We start from the raw sequence: 12838 nt of genomic DNA, 5'->3' as shown, positions 1-12838 counted from the left end.
AAACTAAGTTATATAATCTCCTCTTTCATAAAAGAATATTTCTTTAGGTTTATCAACAAATTTTTCCCCTTTTAGCCTCTGCAACACTTTTTTGATGTGCATTAGGTGTTATTCTTTAGTCTTATTGTAGATTAGTTTGTAATCAAGATACACAAGCATAAATTTACCCAATAATTTATTTAGAACCTCATTCATCAATCTCATGAAAGTACTAGATGGATTAGTTAAATCAAAAGGCATAACAAACCACTCATACAAACTATAACACCCCACCAGGGAACCCAAAAGAAATTAACCTAAAGTTTCACTAAGTTTGTCAAATATCTTTGTAGCTAATAAAAAATAACAAATAATACAATAGAAGTAATAACTCCCATACATAAAAACAAATAAAAATCCATAAACAAATTACATCTCTTAGGGTTCCGTGACGTTGAATCACATGTAAAGGTTTATTAATATTAAATGTAACACATAATCAAAATCCATATCATGGAATAATCACAAGTATGAATCCATTTAAATAATATGAAATTATATTGAATGCTACTTAACAATAATCATATTGCATAATCATCCATTATACAAGTCACACTATATGAAAAGCTGAAAGAATATACATCAAGGATGAAAATACAACATCTCATAAGATATTTGATAAATAAATATTGTACAAAAGAATATAACCATCCAACAGAAATATAAGATTAGATAGGAAGGATCAACTGCATAGGTACATCCAACAATGACATCCAATGGTCGGATCTCAATGGTATTAGAAAAATGCACTACCACCCGACCTCATGGAACCTAAATGGCCCACTCCGACTATGCTAAGGAGACAAACTCAAGTCCCATATAGATATCAAACCACAAGTCATAACCAACATCTAAGTCAAGGAAATTCTGATAGAAAACTATATCCAAAGGTACCAAGACACAAGTATCATCTAATCCCAGAGACAACAAAGACACATAGGAGATCTACAATGCAAGTGGGCAAGTATCATTGCATGAGCCAACTCTAAGGTTACCTTGGTAGCCTCTCTGGCCTTCGACCCCCTAGTGTCTCTATGTGGCTCTAGTATCCTTTTGTAAGGATAAGGCATACCGATGAAGCAAGGTTGCAACCAAGAATCCTCTATACTCCCATCCTAGCCTATACTATCACTCAAGGCATGGGCAAGGAAAACATGAACTCTTATTAATTCATTTTAAAATCCATTTAATGAAATGTTATCACTTATTAAAACAACTTACAATGGGTTACCCATGCAACCACTTAGGGTTGCAACCTCCATTGCCAGCCACTTCCCAACACACACACATATTACCTACCCTAGGCTCATAAAAGGTATAGCTCATAAAATCACAATTTTTACCTCATTCCTTTACAAGCAACTAGAAAGCACCAATAGATAAAACATAGTATTCACCTCAATCCACTACAAGCAACTAGAAAGAACCTAAAGCCCAATCTCATTATCACCTCAGTCCTATACAAGCACCTAGAAAGCATCAAAAGATAACTGATCGAAGATGCAAAGGTTACACCAAAAAAGTCACACCATTCACCTTAGTTCTATACAAGAAACTAGAAAGCACCACAAACATTTAGACAAACTCATCATAGAAAATACATGATACGTCATCGTGGTCAGCTATAAAAGAACATATACATAACATCATCACAAAAAAAAAAAACTTCAAGCCTCTGGTAAACATTTTGATTGGTCAAAGTACTAAGTCAAACTTGAAACCCACAATAGTAAACCACACATCACATAAAGTACAAAACAATGTAACTTTCATAGCTCATTAGGTTTTGAAAACACAAAAGTTTAATTTTCACTTATAGGTTTTCAAGTTTTCATTTTTTTTTTCAAGTAATATAGTTGATAGGGTTTTCGATTGCAACCAGGGTTCACATTTTCGTTTTCCTCAAGTGTTTTATTTGTTTGAGTTTCCTTGAGTTCACAAATATAATAAGATTTATTTTGAATACAAATATTTCATAACAACTAATCCCTTCTAGAATAATGTTCTTCATTAAAAAAAAATCTTAATTACAAAAGAAAACATCTATTCATTTATTTTAATATATAATTACTAATATATAAACTAAATAAATAAAATATTTTATTGAATAAATTTATTTAATTAAATAATATTATCAAAATTTAATAATAATTAGTAATTATTAATTATAATATTTATAAACTTATTAATAAAATAATATTTATATATATTAAATTATTAATAACAATAAAAAATACCAAAATCATAAGCATAGGAAAGCTCGAAGGCTATTGTGATAAGCAACCTTGGCTGTTGTAGCAGCTTTGGCTACTCATGGAAAGTTTGGCTACCTTAGCAGCCAAGCTGCTATCAACGGGGGATGGGGAAGTGGTGACCCCGATTCCCATTTCAATATATAATTTTTTTTTTTAAATTTTAATTTAAAAAAACAAATAAACAAAGCCTCCCCCATTAAAAGGCCATCTCAGAATTTTTTTATTATATTATATTTTTATAGTTGTCACTGTAATTATAAATTACTATGGTAATTATTAATTACTATGGTAATTATTAATTACTATGGTAATTATTAATTACTATGGTAATTATAAATTCTTTAATTTTTTTTTATAATTTTCCAATATAAACCTGGCATAGCAACCCAGATTAAACAATCAACTTATAAAATAAATATGGTTTTATTTTCAAAACCCATATCCCAAATTACCAAACAAGAGTTTTCCAATCTTAAATTGTTTACAGATGCTTTCAAAACAAAAAATCAATAGATTCACAACAAGGGTTTTAGATTAAATCATAGACAATTCAATAACATGAATCAAATTTTTTTCTCAAACAAGGGTTTCAACCCAAATGAATTTTGAAACAGATTCATCAATCACAAAGAAGACATAATGATTTCACACATGAAGCTACTATGCAAAACTCACAAGATCCTACCTTGATTTGATGCTATACAACGAACACACAAAGCTCACAAGAAATTTCTCTTTCTCTCGAAAACCCTCTTTTCGAAAATTGGCTCCTCTTTTCGAAAATTGGCTCCTCCAAATATGCATCTGTATGGAGAAATGAGCTCTAATTTCCTAATAAATATCTTTCTCCAATTAGGGCTTCAGTTTTGCAATAATGTGAAACCTTTTCCTTTATTATTTTTATCATTTTAATTTTCATGTGCAACCTTTTGTAATTTAATTAAAGTAAATTTATTAAATCAATTCCTTTCTCTCTTTTATTAAATTATGAGAAATTTTTAATAATATATTTATTAATTCAACTAATAATATTATTTAGAGTTTATTATTAAATGGAAATCCTAGATAAATTATTATTAAAATTAAATAAATATAAATATGTCAAAATTAGAACTTCAACTAAATCTTTTAAATTTAATTATTTTATTTAATTAATTTTTCAATTGATTAAATATAATTAAATATTGAATTTTTCTTTATAATTTTTTATTACATTATCTTTTAATTTGATTTAATTATAACTCAAAATCACAATAGACCCACAAGACTAAATATGAACACTCAACTGAAGGACAAAGCATAGATTCAAACTCTAGGGTCAAAATCATGAATTCACATCACTTGATGAATTTGAAAGGTAAACAACTCAGATACTTGTCCTAACTTCTAGGAAAATTGGCTTATGGTTAGGTTTTGGACTCAAGAATTATCTCCCCTCTTTTATCATTGAGATATTGCGATAAGGTATGCTCATCTTGGCAATTCAAGGAAGTCAATGCCTTGGACTTGCAATTTGCATAAAATATGAGCATGTACATACACATATAATCTTTAAAAAAATGTAATGGTGGAAAGTTGTGCATCATATTGATCTCAACTATTAGGTGACTACGACTCTCTCCCTTAATCACATTAGAAACATCAAACATAAAGTAAAACATACAAGTACACCATACACATGCAATTATAGGGTAAGTATCCATAGAAACTGTATATAAATTATTCATCTAACTATCATCATGAAATAATTGAAATCACTGCATACAAGTATAATCATATACACATGAATAAGGGAGTACCAAGTAACTTATCACATAAAACAACTGGGTATGAAATAATATCCGATCAAATCGAGTAAATCAAATACCACAATCATAAAATTTGCCTAAAAGAATTCAGCAATACAACATGAAAATTCAACTAGGGGTAGGCACTACATCTAGCCCCCCTAGACTTAGGCTTACTCCTGAAAACCTACAAGAAAGATATAACAAGCTCTAGCACTCACTGTGCAGGTCCCATTGAACTCTATCCCCCTGTAGGAGGATAAGACTTCATTACAAACAACCGCATAGATCTACCCATATCTCCTACTATACCCAAGCAAGAAAAACACATATGCTCAGAAGGTCAACAAAGGTATACAACCTTAAAGCACAATCATAAGAAAGCATGTTTGAAATCCAACTCAATAGTTATACAAGTTTTTCCCTTTTTCTATGTTTCCAGAAATTGAGTCTGAAGTTCAAAGTGTTCAAGTTTGTAATAGATACATATAATAGTTTAAGTTTCGTTTCAATTAACTAGTGTGTTCCTAATATACCCATAGCTCCCAATGTAGAAACCTGAGCTTTGACACCAAATGTAATGCCTCACCAAGGAACCCAAAAGAAATTAACCTAAAGTTTCACTAAGTTTGTCAAACACATATTTTATTTTTTTAGATAATAAACAAAAACAAATAATACAACAAAAGCAATAACTTACATACATTAAACAATCCATAAACTGATTACATCTCTTAGGGTTCTATGACATTGAATCACACTTAAAGGTTTATTAATATTAAATATAACACATAATCAAAATCCACATCATGGAATAATCACAAGTATGAATCCATTTAAATAATATACAATTATATTAAATGTCACTTGGTAATAATCAAAATGCATAAGAATATACATCAAGAATAAAAATACAACATTTCATTAGATATTTGATAAGAAAATATAGTACAATAGAATATAACCATCCAACAAAAATATAAGATCAGATAGAAAGGATTAACTACATAGGTACATCCAACAGTGACATCCAACAGTCAAATTTCAATGGTATAAGAAAAATGCACTACTACCTGACCTCGTGGAACCTAAATGGACCATTCCCACCATGCTGAGGAGATAAACTCAAGTCCCATACAGATATAAAACCATAAGTCATAACCAACATCTAGGTCAAGGAAATCCTGATACCAATCTATCTCAAAGGGTACCAAGACACAAGTATCAACTAATCCTAGATGCAAAAAAGATACGTAGGAGATCTACTATGCAAGTGGGAAAGTGTCATCGCACAAGCCAACTCTAAGGTTACCTTGATAGCCTCTCTAAGCTTCAAGCTCCTAGTGTCTCTATGTGGCACCAGTATCCTTTCATACAGACAAGGCATACCAATGAAGCAAGGTCACAACCAAGCATCCTCTCTACTCCCATTCTAGCCTATACTAGCACTCAAGGCATGGGTGAGAAAAATAAAAACTCTTATTAATTCATTTTAGAACCCATTTAATGAAATGTTATCACTTATTAAAACAACTTACAATGGGTTACCCATGCAGCAACTTAGGGCTTCGGCCTCCATTGCTAGCCACTTTCCAATGCACACGTAGATTACCTACCCTAGGCTCATAAAAAGTACAACTCATAAAATTACAATTTTCACCTTAGTTCTTTACAAGCAATTGAAAAGCACCTATAGATAAAATATAGTATTCACCTCAATCCTTTATAAGAAAATGGAAAACACCTAAAGACCAATCTCATTACTACCTTGGTCCTATACAAGAAACTGGAAAGCACCAAAAGATAAAACACAATAATCACCTCAGTCCTATACAAGAAATTGGAAAGCATCAAAAGATAATTGATTGAACACTCAAAGGTTACACAAGAAAAGTTATACCATTCACCTCAATTCTACACAAGAAACTAGAAAGCACCACAAACATTTGAAAAAAACTCATCAAAGAAAACATGTGACACATCACCATGGTTGGGTATAAAAGATCATATACATAACATCATGATAGAACAAAAACCCCCAAGCCTTTGGTAAACATCCTAATTGGTCAGAGTACTAAGTCAAACCTAAAACCCTCAGCAGTAAACCACACATCACATAAAGTACAAAACAATGTAACTTTCATAACTCATTAGGTTTTGAAAACACAAAGTTCAATTTTCACTTATAGTTTTTCAAGTATTACAATTGATAGGGTTTTCAATTACAACCAAGGTTCATGTTTTCATTTTCCTCAAGTGTTTTATCTATTTGAAGTTCTCAAGTTCACAAATATAACAAGATTTCTTTTGTATACAAATATTTCATAACAATTGAATCCCTTCTAGAATAACGTTCCTCAAAAAAATCTTAATTACAAAAGAAAACATCTATTCATTTATTTTAATATATAATTATTCATATATAAAATTTAAAAAATATTTAATTAAAAAAATTTATTTAATTAAATATTATTATCAAAATTTAATAATAATTAGTAATTATTAATTATAATATTTATTAATGTATTAATAAAATTATATATATATAATTATTAATAAAAATAAATATTAAATTAGGTAATATAATAATTAATAATATTCATATTAATTATAACATACATATTAAAATCTATAATCATAATTATTATTTTAAAAAATTATTATTATTAAAAATAAACTAAAATCACAAGCATAGGAAAGCCCGAATGTTGCTACGATAAGCAACCTTGGCTACCAAGGTGGCCTTGGTTGTTCTAGCAGCTTTGGTTGCTCACAACTTTGGTTGCCTTAGCAACCAAGTTGCCATCATAGTTGGGGACAGGGAAGTGGTGACTCTGATCCCCATTTCAATATCTAAGTAATTTTTTAATTAAAAATAAATAAAAGTAAAAAATAAACAAAGCCCCCTTCCCTTAGTTAAAAGGTCATCTCACAATTATTTTTATTATATTATATTTTATGGTTATCATTATAATTTTATTTTTTGATAATTTTCCAATATAAACTTGGTATAGCAACTCAGATTAAATAGTCAACTTATAAAACAAATATGGTTTTCTTTTCAAAACGCACATCCTGATTTTAACAAATCCATTACGAATCACCCAATTTACCAAACAAGATTTTTCCAATCTTAAATTGTTTCAAGACATTTTCAAAACAAAAAATAATAGATTCACAACAAGGGTTTCAGATTAAATCAAAGACAATTCAATAACATAAATCATTTTTTTCTCAAACAAGGGTTTCAACCCAAATGAATTCTGAAACAAATTCATCAATCATGAAGAAGACAAAATGATTTCACAAAGGAAACTACTATGCAAAACTCACAAGATCCTGCCTGGATCTGATGCTATACAAAAAATGCATGGAGCTCGCAAGCAATTTCCCTTTCTCTCGAAAACCCTCTTTTCAGAAATTGACTCCTCCAAATCTGTGTCTCTGTAGAGAAATGAGCTCTGATTTCTTAATAAAGAGCTTTCTTCAATTAGGGCTTCAATTTTGTAATCACGCAAAACCTTTTCCTTTATTATTTTTGTCATTTTAATTTTCATGAGCAACCTTTTGCAATTTAATTAAAATAACTTTATTAAAACAATATCTTTCTCTCTTTTATTAAATTATGAGACATTTTTAATAATATATTTATTAATTCAACTAATAATATTATTTAGAGTTTATTACTAAAATTAAACTCCTAAATAAATTATTATTAAATTAAATAAATATAAATACGCCAAAATTAGAACTTTAATTAAATCTTTTAAATTTAATTCTTTTATTTAATTAATGCCTCAATTAATTAAATATAATTAAAATTTGAATTTTTCTCACAAGACTAAATATGAACACTCAACTAAAGGACAAAGTACAGATTCAAACTCTGGGGTCAAAATCATGAATTCGTGTCACTTGACGAATTTGAAAAGGTAAACAACTTAGATACTTGTCATACTTTCTAGACCAATTGACTCAAGGTTAGGATTTAGACTCAAGAATTATCTCCCCTCTTTTACCATTGAGATATTATGATAGGGCATGCTCATCTTGGCAATTCAAGGAAGTCAATGTCCGGTACCTTTAATCCACATAAATTTCAACCATGTACATACACATATAATCTAAACTAAACAGGCAATGGCAGGAAGTGGTGCATGACATTGATCTCGACTAGCAAGTGACTACAACTCCCTCCCTCAACCACATCAAAAATGTCAAACATAGAGTAAAACACACATATACACCATACACATGCAAGTATGGGGTAAGTATCCATAGAAACTGTATATAAATCATTCATATAACTATCATCATGAAATAATTGAAATCACTACATACAAGAACAATCATATATACATGAATAAGTGAGTACCAAGCAACTCATCACATAGAACAACTAAGTATGAAATAATATCCAATCAAACTAGGTAAATCAATTACCACAATCATAAAACATAACCATAAAATTGGCCTAAAAAGAATTTGGCAATACAACTCGAAAAGTCAACTAGGGGTAGGCACTACACAAACCCTCATTAGTCTTAAAAGCAGTCTTCCATTCATCTCCTTCTTTGATTATAATATGTTGATATCCACTTTTCAAACCAATATTGGTAAAATACATTGCTTCACTGAAGAAATCCATAATGTCATCTATCCTAGGCAAAGGAAATCTACTCTTAATTTTTATTGTGTTTATAGTTCTAGAATAAGTTCATATTCTCCATTCTCCATTCTTATTAGGTGCTAATACAATAGGTATTGCACAAGGACTGAAACTTTCTCTAATCAAACCTTTCTCAAAAAATTTGTGCCCACGTATATTCAATTTTTTATTCTCTACAAGTGTTAACCTATGTGGTGCTTTATTAGGAAAACTAGTTCCAACTATCAATCCATACAACTATTAATACTTCTTACAAGGGGTAATCAATTAGTCACATTATTTAAAATAATATCTTGAAATTCTATGAACAATGATCAAACCTCAAGTGCATGCTCAAGTTAATCTTATTTTTAAGTTTTCCTAAGGATCAATGTAAAGAAAACTTTCTATTTCTTCATATCCTTCACAAATTTATTTCCTTCAACCAAGTAGACTCAAACTATGGTGCAATGATTTTCCTCAAATTTCTCTATCAAAGATAATATAACTTGTTTCTTGGACCATTAGCTCAAATAGTATACCGATTCAATCTACCATTATACAAAGATGTTATATCATACTTCCAAGGTCTTCCGAAAAGAATATGACAACAATCCATAGACATAATAGAACACAACACTTTATCATAATAATTCCCAATTTTTAATTTCACAAGGCATTGCTCATTAACCAATAAGTTGTGGTCATCCTTGATCCAAGAAATGTGATAAGGGTTCGGATGTTTCAATCTGTTAAACTATAATTTAGAAACCAATTTTTCTAATGCCAAATTATCTGAACTACCACTATTAATGATTATCACTTTGCAACATTTTTCTTCAATCTTACATCTGGTCTTGAAAAGACTTTTCCTCAAAAAAGGTCCCTTGTTCAATTGCTCATTCCAAAAAGTTCTTATGATCGTCAAGTTCTCTCCTTTTGTAGGTTCGTTAGGAGGGTCAACAACTTCCTCTTGAATCAAATCATTTCTACTACTACTTCTTATCTTCTTACCATAAAGGTACATTCAAAGGCTCTACGTCCTTATTCCCCACATTTAAGACAAGTTCCCTTAAACAAAGATCTATCTGCCCTTAGACCACTGCTATTATTCCTAGACTAACCAGAATTATTACCTCTAGTTTAGTTACCTCTTCCTTTACTAGCATTATCTTCTTTTGAATCTAATTTACCCTTTTCATGAGATGTATTATCATATATGCTACTTTCTCCATAATTTATATCCCTACTTCTTTGAAATCTTCTACCTTTTCCCCTTTTTGTATGTTCTTCCTTCTTCACCAATATCTCTTCATCTCTTAAGGCATACAAGTATGCTTCCTCTACACTTTCCATCTTCATGAAACTTAACTCATCTTGAATTTAAGTTCTTAGTTCATTTAGGCATCTAGTAACCTTTTCAACCTCATCATCAATATGTTTGGATCTAATTTCCAACTTATAAAATTCATGTGTCTAATCTTTCACAATCATGTCCTTGTGTCTCAAAATTTGATAATCAGTATGAAGGAATTTCTTTTTCAAGTTACCAATTATATTTACCCAAGTCTTGATCTTTTATTTTCCTCTTCTTTGTCTATCATTTTTCTAGTGTTCCCACCAAAGAGAATCACATCCTTTCATTTTAGTATTTATTATCCTCACTTTCCTATCCTCAGGGATACTTTCATAATCAAAATATTTTTCTATCTAAGAGCTCCAATCCAACAAAGCATTAGTATCAAGATTTCCATGGTAAGTTGAAAGTTCAAAAGAAGTACAAAAATTTCTCTATACAAATCTCTAAAAATCCTTTCCTCATCTTCTTCCCCTTTAGCTTCAGGTTTAGGTACAACTACTTCCTATTCATCACTAAGGTTGTCAAGATGTAATCCTCTTCTCTAGGTTATCTCAACAACATCAAGCCTAGATGAAATTCATCTCAACATATCCATAATAAAATTATCTTAAATTTCTCTACCTTAAACCATTTTAATAATAGTTCCTGGAAGAATTGCACCCCTCTACAAGTTATAGGCCAGAAATCAAATATTCTACCCTACAACCAATCCAATTGGGGTCCTCCACAATCCCAAGATTTCACAAGGAAATAAATCTTCACTTTTATACCACCTAACAAAATGTAGGATAGGTAAATGTGCCAAATGAATAATTCACCAACCATCTTGTTAGAGTATACAATGGAAGCCTACAAAAAATATGGAATAACAATAGCTTACATGGATTCTAATATGGATAATCTTCTTACAACCTGTTGGGCATAAAGTCTACCTAGTTGTATCCATTAAAAATAGAAATAAAATTAATGAGCCTAGAATCTTGAGCATATAGAGCCAAAATTAGGTTTTCTTTCTTCTACTACCCTCAATACTACCTAATCTCATTCTAGATTTCAAATATATAGCTACAAGACCACAAGTCAGGCTGATAGGTGTATTTGTTACAAAAATATAGGTCTTGCCTCAAAGGAGAAATTAAAGACCAAATAGTCAAGAAAAATGTGTTGGAACAAGTATAGGTTCACATGTGATCCAAGAAGAAACCCCCAAGGCCATGGAAAGCCTTGAAATTACAAAAACCTTGTAGAAGCAAATAACTACATGTTACTCGATATGTTAGGAAATGAACATTCCTCAAGAAAAGATACATATATCTATTCTGAGATGGAATTAAGTTCCATAATCATAGGAAGATGATCCATATTAGGTCCTCATTAAGAATGCAACCGCATTGAAAGGAAAAACATAAAAAACAAGGACTATTCTTAGAACAACAAACATGTATAAAAAATAGGAAGTAGTTTTGGGTGATGCAAGATTTCCAAAGAAAACAAGATGCTCTTGCATTAGTTAAGAGGTACTAGCATTCCTCTAACATTGTCATGGGACCTTTTGCAAGTTTTATCTCTTCATCTTTGGCGTGCTCTTGTATGATTCCCAATGGTGGGGATCAAAATCATTGTAACTCTAAGATCTTTAGAATGTGTGTCTCATGTTTAGCCTTGATCATGTGGATCATATGTAGCTTTTCTTGTATGTGCCCTATATATTATGTTGCTAACTTGTTGCAATATCAAAATAATTATGTATTTTTTTTAGCTCATGTTGAGCTTTCTTCATAATTGTCTCTACATAAAGCATATATCTTTGTGGATCAGACACTTTCTGCAAGAAAAGTGAAATATTATTTACTACTTTCACCATAGTGTCCTTGTCTTTTGTGAGTGTGACTCTTCCTTTCTCAATCAAGTTTGTGAGATTTTCTTTCAATTTTTCCTCCACAATTTTACTTGAAAATTTGTCAATGTCAATGGTGCCAATGATATATGTTAGCTGACTTATTATATCTGTTTGGAGTCATAATGGGCATCAAGATCCAATCCCATAATTATGTCTCTAAACTTTACTAGTGTCTGTGTTAATTTATGCCTTTTTCTTGATTGCCTAAGTAGATGATTTTTATAAACTAATTTAGAATACCTAGTGATTTCATTTTCATTCATCCCATCAAATTTACATTTACTTTTATCAATCTCTTTTATGATCGTGTCCATTTTAGTTGTATATTCAACATTGTTTTCAAACAATGGTCATTCATCTTTTAAACTAGAAGATGATAATAAGGATGAGGATTTAAATCTTTGAACTTTCCTCCTTTTCTTATTTCTTTGGTGTCTCCTTTATCCATTTTGAGTATCCTCTTTGTAGATCATGATTGCATTGTACTTTAGGGCTAATGTAGTGTACCTTTGGTCATCTCAAACCTCTCTAGTGTGACCTCCTTAATAGGTGGTGCATCACTATCATTCTTTTGCATTCTCTATTATGCAAGCATCATATCTTGTTCATAAGTCTCATCTTTTTCAAGGCTTTTCTCTTCTATAGAAACGTGATTTCCTTAAGAGGGAATCTTAGTTGGTGGAATTTTATTTTCTTCCCATGTTCTCTTTATTTCAAGAGTTACATTTTTTGGTGGCATCTAAGTTTCTATACTTTAAGTTCTATCTATGACTGGTGTGGTATTTCTAATTAGTGCATCTATTTCCTTTTCTTTTGTAGCCATATGTTCAAATTCTTCATTCCTTATTC

The sequence above is a fragment of the Cupressus sempervirens genome, chromosome 3, assembly GCF_028749045.1.
Source record: "Cupressus sempervirens isolate cs-2001-9-10 chromosome 3, ASM2874904v1, whole genome shotgun sequence".
In the NCBI taxonomy this organism is placed as follows: Eukaryota; Viridiplantae; Streptophyta; class Pinopsida; order Cupressales; family Cupressaceae; genus Cupressus; species Cupressus sempervirens.
Note: the sequence above shows the minus strand (reverse complement) of the source record.